Below are 8,796 nucleotides of genomic sequence, written 5' to 3' on the forward strand. Positions count from 1 at the left end.
ACTGATGAAGTGGTTCATGACCATCTAGAAAGGGATCTGATGCCCTCTTCTGGAATGTAAGTGTACATGCAGCAGAGCGCTCATACATAAAATAAATACAGTAAAAATATGGGTGTATATGTAAGTTTGTGCAGGACATGCAGTTGTAGGGCAGAAGAGAGTGTCAGATCCCATGGAATAGTTACAGTGTGTGCCGGGTATCAAACCTGTGTCCTGGGGTTGGGGATTTAGCTCAGTGGTAGAGCGCTTGCCTAGCAAGCGCAAGGCCCTGGGTTCGGTCCCCAGCTCTGGAAAAAAAAAGAAAAAAGAAAAAAAAAAAAAAAAAACCTGTGTCATCTGGAAAAGCAGCCAGTGCTCTTAAGCATTGAACCACTCACTCTCTAGCCCCGGAGTTGAGATTTTAAAAAGCCTTTTCTTCAGTGCCGGGTAAGGATCTCCATTAGTGAGTCAAACTCTCAGCTCCTCACTGGAGGTTCTAGACCGGGGCTCTTCTAGTCCACCCCCCTCTCTAAGATGTATTTATTTTATGTATGTGAGTACACTGTCGCTGGCCTCACACACACCAGAAGAGGGCATCAGGTCCCATTACAGATGGCTGTGAGTCACCATGTAACCACTGGGAATTGAACTCAGTACCTCTGGAAGAGGAGTCAGTGCTCTTAACCGCTGGGCCATCTCTCCAGCCCTGTGTCTCTGTTTTTTAATTCAGCTCTAGATTGTACTTACATATGTCACCGAATCGAGTCAGCCAAGGGGCTGACTGTTTTCGTAAACATTTTTCTGCCGTATATAAAATTTATTTGATAAAACCGTTTACATAGTTTTTGAATAGGTGAACTATTTTTATTTGAGTTTTGTTGCTGGAGATAGGATTGTCATGCGTGCTAAGCATTTACACTCCCATCCCAACTCAAAAAAAATTTTTTTTTCCACGTGGAGGTTTATTGGGATGGCAGAGACAAGCGGGGGTGGGGGGAGGTGGGTAAGAGAGGGAGAAGAGAGAGAGAGGGAAAAAAAAAGCCCAACTCAAAATTTTTAATGGGTATAAAAATACCAAACTCTCTCTCTCTGTGCGCGCGCGCGCGCGCGTGTGTGTGTGTGTTAGTCACTGTTCTATTACTGTGAAGAGACACCATGACTGTGGCAACTCTTTTTTTTTTTTTTTTTTCCGGAGCTGGGGACCGAACCCAGGGCCTTACGCTTCCTAGGTAAGCGCTCTACCACTGAGCTAAATCCCCAGCCCCGTGGCAACTCTTATAAAAGAAAGATTTTTTTTTTTTAAATGGGGGCTTGTTTACAGTTTCAGAGGTTTAGTCCATTATCATCACGACAGGGAGCATGGCAGCAGGCATGGTTCTGGATAAGGAGTTGGAGAGCTACATCATGATACAGAGAGAGAGAGAGAGAGAGAGAGAGAGAGAGAGAGAGAGAGAGAGAGAGAGAGAGAGAGATTGGGTTTGGCATGAGCTCAAAGCCTACCCCAAGTACCATGTTTCCTCCAACAAAGCCGTATCTCTTAGTCTTTTTAACAGTGCTGCTCTCTAGGGACTAAGCACTCTAATATAGGAGACTGTGGGGCCATTCTTATTCAAACCGTCCCTGGAGGGGAAGGCACCTGCTATCAAGCCTGACAACGCGATTTTAATTGCGTGTCCCCCTCCAATCCACGTGGTGGGAGAAGAGAACTAATCCCTCAATTGTCTTCTGACCTTCAGTATTCACACACAGGTGTCAGTCAGTCAGTCAGTCAGTCAGTCAGTCAGTCAGTCAACATAACCTAGAGAGGTGGTTAGGAACACCTGCCCTTGCAGAGTACCTGGGTTTGGGTCCCAGAACACACATCCTGCCTCTCATCAGTAACTCCAGTTCCAGATGAGCTGATATTTACTTCTGATCTCTGCAGGAGCCAGATAGGCACGTAGTGTATAGACGTACGTGCAGGTAAAGTATTCACACAAATAAAACAAACAAATTCACACACACACACACTCGCACGCGCGCACACACATACACACACACGCACACACACACACATGCACACACACATACACACACACGCGCACACACACACATGCGCACACATACACATACGCATGCACACACACGCACATGCACACATACACACATGCACACACACATGCACACACATGCACACACGCGCGCACACACACGCACATGCACACATACACACATGCACGCACACACGCACACACATGCACACACGCGCGCACACACACGCACATGCACACATACACACATGCACGCACACACGCACGCGCACACACACACGCGCACACACATACACACTCGTGCGCACACACACGCACGCACACACATACATACACACACGCACACACACATACGCATGCACACACATGCACATGCACACATACACACACGCGCACATACACATACGCATGCACACACATGCACATGCACACATACACACACGCACACATACACACACGCACACACACACACACACACACACACCTGGCGGATGACATGGCTCAGTGGGTGAAGGTGATTACTTTGAAGCTTGAAGACTTGAGTTCCATGAAGCCTATGTGGTGGGAGGGAAGAAGCAGCTCCTGCCATTGTCCTCTGACCTCCATACATATGACCTCCATGTACATGCCCTTCCCCAATCTATAAAAGAAAGAACATTTAAAAGTATTAATACAGAGTCCTAATGGAAGGGTCCGCTGTTCTCTGAAGAATGATACCCAAGCATCAAGTAGTATGCAAAAGCAAGGAGCGTTTAATTCTGCAAAAGACCTGCCTGCAGGGATCCCCAAGTCCAAAATGGAGAGAGATCCAAGTGAGCTCACACCGGTTGATTTAAAGCACATTGGAGTTCCCCGTAGTCGAGCCTTATCTTACTCTATCTGTAGGCATTCTGGAAACATTATCAGGGCGTGAAGGCTGGAGCCTGGGGTTTTCTTCAGATTAGTAATTGACCTGCCTGGGCTTGCCTGGACTTGCCCAATTCTTAGACCTAGTCTCCTTAACTGACCATTTGCAGCCTGTCGTGGAGTCAGCCTGCCTCACCCCTCTCAGTGCGACTAACAGTGGGAGAAGAAGAGATACCCGGGTGTTCAGCAAGTGGGTCACTCACCCTCCTCCCAGGGATTTGGGATCTTGGAAGAAGAGGGGGTGGAAGGATTGCAAGAACCAGAGGTCATAGATAATACCCACGAAACAGTTTTCTGGACATGACGAGGGACACCTGGCACACAGGAACTCATGGTGGCTGAGATGCATACGCAATGGCAGGCAGGCAGAATTGCAGCACGAAGTGGTGGTCAGGTTGTCCTACCCTAGTCGAGAGGCTGTTTGTCAATAGTAGAGCGGTGGCTGATGGGAGGGGGTGAGTCAGGCTGCCCATGCCCCAGGAGGTGGCCCTACATTCATGCAGGTTCAGGCAACATTTAATGTTAACTCACTGGGTTAAAAAAAAAATTCCATGGAATTGAGAGGGAGCTCCGTAGGGGGATAAGGCAGGAATCGATGGGATCGGGAGCTTCGATGAAAATGCATCGTATGCATGTATGAAATTCTCAAATAGTAAAGGCTAATTTAAAACATTTAATAAATTCCTCGTCTACCTCTAATTCTAGTAAGTAGCTTCATGCCTTCCCCACCCCCAACCCCCAACTCCACTCCCGACTCCTCCCCCCACTCCGTTCAGTCCTCCTTGAGAACCGAAGGGAAGGACCTCCCATAGTCACCGGCAACGTGAAATCCGGCCGGCCGGCCGTAGAGATCCGACACTGTGTGGGATGTGACTGAGGAGCAGGGCCCTGGGAGGGCGTGCTCAGGGTTCTCTGCCCTACACACCTGTCTCGGAGGCCCCAGCGACGGCAGAGTCTAGCCAATCGGAGTAATCTATTTCATTAACTGGGTGTCAGGACTCCCACATCTGAGGCAAAGCCAGGCTCTCAGGAGTCCATTATTTCCTCATCTGGAGCGCCCCCAGATTCCTGTGGGCTTCCGGGCCTCGGGGATGGGACTGGAGCCCATCTGGAGCAGCTGCCAAGCCCTCTAAGCTCATTTAGGCCAGCACAGGAATTAGAGGAGTCCAGGGTGCCAAAGGGGAAAAGCTGTTTGCTGTCAGAGCTGCTGACTCTGCCTCTGGCAGTCTCCAATAGGCAGTAGGTGGTTGGAGCGGAGTTTCTGGAAGGGAGGGGAGAGATTTAATCATGCAGGCATCTCATCCTGGTATTGGAAAGAAGTTTTGTAATTGAAGACGTGGGACCTGTGAGCTCGGCCCTTGACGGGGAGCTAGAGGCCCCGGTTGGGTGGGGTAAGTGGGCCTGGAGGGTGCTTCTCCCCAGGAAATAGCAGCCCATGCCTACAGGCTAGCATGACATCATCTCCTCCAAAAAGGAACACAGAAGACAGACACACTGACTGGAGAGGTGGAGATAGGAGGGTCAGAAGTTCAGGCCAGATTCAGCTACACATCAAGTTGTCATCCTGGTCTGCATAAGATACTGTCCAAGAGAGAGTTTTTGTTTTGTTTGTTGTTGTTTGTTTTTCAAGACAAGGTTTTTCTGTTGTAGCCTTGGCTGTCCTGGAACTCACTCTGTAGACCAGGCTGGCTTTGAACTCACAGAGATCCGCCTGCCTCTGCCTCCTGAGTGCTGGGATTAAAGGCGTGTGCCCTAACCACTGATCCATCTTTCCACCATCTGTTCCTCTCCCCATCCCCAGATAGGGTTTCTCTGTGTTGCCTCAGCTGTCCTGGAACTAGTACTGTACACCAGGCTGGCCTTGAACTCACAGAGAGCCATCTGTGTCTGCTTCCTGAGTGCTGGGGCTAAAGGCTTGCACCAGGTGAAACAGATTATTATTTATTGTTGTGTTACTTTTTATAATTTATTGCTATGCCTTAGATAATTCACCCGCATGTATGCCTGCGCACCGTGTTCGTACAGAGCCCACAGGGTCCAGAGAGGGTGTCTAATTTCCTGAGTTACGGACAGAGGCGAGTGGCCATGTGGGTGCTGAAAATCAAATCCAAGTCCTCTGGAAGAGCAGACGGTGCTTAGTCCCAGTGCCATCTGTCCATCCCCCTGATCACAGGCAGACTCCACCATGATGCTAGGCTTCCCTTCCCTTTCCAAAAAAAAAAATTTTTTTTTTACCCATTCTTTGAGAATTTCCTTCTTTCGATCATACCAATTTATCCCAGATCCTTCCTCTATCCTTCCCACTTCATTTTCTTTTCTTTTAAGAGCAACCCACTAAGTCCAGTCGGAACTGCTCCTGTAGGAAAGGGTTTGGCGCCGTCTGGATCCAGGGCAATCTTCAAGAGGCCACACTCAGGAAAAAGCCGGACTTTCTCTTCCTCAGAGCCATCAGCTGCCAGCAGCCCCTCTTCTTTTCACGGTGGAAGTTCTGACTGGCTTGAGCTTGTGCAGGAAACCACAGTTGCTGAGGGTCCCGGAGTGCAGCAGACGACCTGTCACATCCCGTGGACAGCTCCCTCCCAGGCCTGCAGCTCTTACATTTTTCTCACCCCTTCTTCCGGGATGTTCGGTTCGCCCCGCCTCCTCGTACACCTCGGAGGGAGGAGCGAGCGTAGATGGATTAGACATTCACAAACACTTACTCTTCGCCTTCTTCTCTAACTGCTGCCCACAGCAGAAAGAAATCTTCTCTGGCCAAGGTGGGGGCGAACTTAATTAATCTTGTATTTTGCCAGGTAGGAGCTTTTTAGCCACTCCCTTTGCTGTTTTCTCTTCCAGAGTTTAAGTGGTGAGGCTTCTCCTCTGCCGTCTTATTCAGAATTCCTGCATCCTGTTTCTTGAGACAGAGTCTCACAGTAGCAGAAGCTGGCCTGGATCTCACTGCATAGTCCTGGCCGGCCTTGGACAGTCAATGCACATATTATAAAAAAAAAAATAAAAAAGTAAAATATGTAACTTTTTTGCACATTAGTCCATTGGCACACATTCTCTTTTTGTTTTGCGTTTTGTTTGTTTGTTACTATGTAATCCTGGTTGGCCCCGATTTGCTTCATAGCCCAGGCTGCCTAAGAATTTGTGGGTGATTCTCTTGCTTCTTGAGTCCAAGGATTGCAGATGTGGAAGTATGTATTTAGGTTGGGCATAGTGGCGCCTGCCTTCGGTCTCAGTACGTGGAAGGCAGAGGCAGGAGGATCTGTGAATTGGAGGCCAGACTAGTCTACACAAGTTCGAAACCAGTTAGGGCTACATAGTGGGACCTTGTCTCAAACTTTGTTTTATTAGCAAGTGCTGTGGCATGCCTCTGGAGATTAGAGGACAACTCCGTGGGGTGCCACGGATTGAACTCATGCTTAGGCAACAGGTACTTTTACCTGCTGAGCCATCTTTCTGGCATGACTATATTCTATTTATTTATTTATTTATTTATTTATTTATTTATTTATTTATTTGGTCCGGAGCTGGGGACCGAACCCAGGGCCTTGCGCTTGCTAAGCAAGCGCTCTACCACTGAGCTAAATCCCCAACCCCTTATTTATTTGTTTTTGCCATTTAAAGTCGGAACATCATATCTTAGTTTGGGTTTTACTGCCATGACCAAGGCAACTCTTTTTTTTTTTTTTTTTTTTTTTTCTACTTTTCGGAGCTGGGGACCGCTCTCAGTGGTAGAGCTAGGTAAGAGCTCTACCACTGAGCTAAATCCCCAACCCCGACCAAGGCAACTCTTATAAGGATGACATTTAATTAGAGCTGGCTTACAGGTTCAAAGGTTCAGTCCGGTATCATCAAGGCAGGAGAATGGTAGCATCCAGGCAGGGGTGCTGCAGCAGGAGCTGAGAGGTCTACATTTTCATCCAGAGGCAAACAGGAAAAGATTAGCCTCCAGGCCTCCAGGAAGAGGGTCGTTAAAGCCCACTCCCACAGTGACACACCTACTCCATCAGGGCTACGTCTCCAAATAGTGCCACTCTCTGGGCGAAACATACTCAAAACCACTACACATTGCCCTGGTTGATAGTATGGGATTATAATAGGCTGTTTATACTCTTAGAAGTGGGTAAGTGAGTAAATTGTGCTCAATAACGCCAATTTCCTTTTCCCATGGCCTTCATAACTCTACATGCCAACTAATAAAATGAGTGTGTAACATACCCCCATTCTCCACTATACCCCAGTCAGAATGGCAGTCATCAAGGAAACAGAGGCAGGCAAGATGGCTCGGTGGGTAAATACACTTGCCGGCACACCTGGCAGCTTGAATTCAGTCCTCAGAGCTCGCCTGGTGGAAGGGAAGACCTGACTCCCACCTGGTTTCCTCTTACCTCGAGATAAGCGTGAAGGCTGTTCTCATGCACATGCGCACACCCACTAAGTTAATGAGTTATCCAATTTTTAAAGGAAAATAAAGGATGGCAAATGCCGGAAGGCATTGCTTGGAAACAGGAACCGTATACACTGCTGGGGTGGGAGTTTAAATTGGTGCTGCCACTATGGACATTTGAAATTTTTCTCAAAAAACTAAACGTGGGATCTCCACAGGATTTGGCTCCTGGGCATACATCAGAGGGACCCTACGTCAGCGTACCATAGAGACTCACCCGTGCTCACTGCAGCTGTATTCATGGTAGCTGGGGAACAGAAGCTACCAAATGTCTATCAATCAAGAGATAATGAAAATGTGTGCATGTGTGCATACGTGCTTACATGTGTCTGTGTGCATGTGTGTGATATTATACAACGTGACAGTACAGGGACTATGGGATAGAAGAGAGTAATGGTGGTGAATAAAGTCAGAGAACCTGACTGACTTCAGTGAACGTCCCTTAAGGTTTCCAATATGTTGAATGAAGATATATGCTAAGAAAAATTTAAAACATACTCACAAGCTTTTTAACTTGACCCTGTAGGCTCCTATAGATTCTTCAAAGTCCGTTGGCGATGGGCCCCCTTCCAGAAACTCATCCTTTCTTCTCTGGCTTCCCCAGTTCCTTTGTTCCCTGAGACTCCAAGAAAGGCTCATCCTTGACCTTGAGAACTTGGGACCATCTTTTTTTCTGGCTTCATCCATTCTAGACCATGAGTGAGTGCTCTGGATAAGGGGTGACATGGGTTTACGCCCAGAACAAAGGGCCCGCCTCTTAGCTGTGGGCCTTTCAGCTAGGCTCCTCTGGGCAGAGAAAAAGTTCTAGGTCAAGATGGCCAACCTCTGGAATCCTGTTCTCTGTCCTCCTTCTGAGTCATCGTGCTGGGGCCGTGACTTCGATGTGGGTGTATGCCACCTGTGTGCCTTCCTTGGCCTGAAGAAATATGTGTTAGGTTCTAGGAGACCCCAGTTTCAATACAGGCTTTCCAGTTGCCTAGGAAGACCCTTCCTTTTTGTAAGCCTCATTTTCTCTATCTCTACAATGGGTACAGTAGTGTGTTTATCCCTTGATTGTGGCAAAGAAATTATTGGAATGTGAATCTATCAACTTATTTTCCACTGCCTACATGTCACTTACTGATAGAAATAAATAGGACAAAACTTTATTTATTATTTTCTTAGCTATTTATTAGCTATTAATTATTTTTGGGACAGGATCTCATATAATCCAGGCCGGCCTTTAATTTCATATGCCTTGAGACTGATCTTGCTTCTGCCTCCCAAGTGTTTTGACGTATAGGCATACACTGTCTTAATCAGCTTATTTTATTTAAATATATTTAAAAAAAACCTTATGGTTTGGCTGGCATGATGGCTGGGGGTGGGGTGGGAGTGGGGTAACAGTACTGCTATCGAACCTTACAACCTGAATTTACCCTCCATACCCTGGGTTCCACATGA

The 8,796-nt window shown here is 47.6% G+C and overlaps 1 protein-coding gene and 1 long non-coding RNA gene across 3 annotated transcripts in view; one reads left to right on the plus strand and one right to left on the minus strand.

Annotated features, from left to right (window-relative positions):
• The window catches only part of Cyp4f39 (cytochrome P450, family 4, subfamily f, polypeptide 39), a 73,256-nt gene that overhangs the window by 5,884 nt on the left and 58,576 nt on the right, over positions 1 to 8,796 (plus strand). The gene's annotated exons all lie outside the window — the stretch shown is intronic.
• LOC134479822 (uncharacterized) lies at positions 1,368 to 6,002 on the minus strand. Its single transcript, XR_010053573.1, has 2 exons — positions 3,841 to 6,002; positions 1,368 to 2,649 (listed from the first exon to the last, which is right to left on the minus strand). It is a non-coding gene; the product is annotated as an uncharacterized LOC134479822 (long non-coding RNA).

The sequence above is a fragment of the Rattus norvegicus genome, chromosome 7 (genome assembly GCF_036323735.1).
Source record: "Rattus norvegicus strain BN/NHsdMcwi chromosome 7, GRCr8, whole genome shotgun sequence".
Taxonomy (NCBI): domain Eukaryota; kingdom Metazoa; phylum Chordata; class Mammalia; order Rodentia; family Muridae; genus Rattus; species Rattus norvegicus.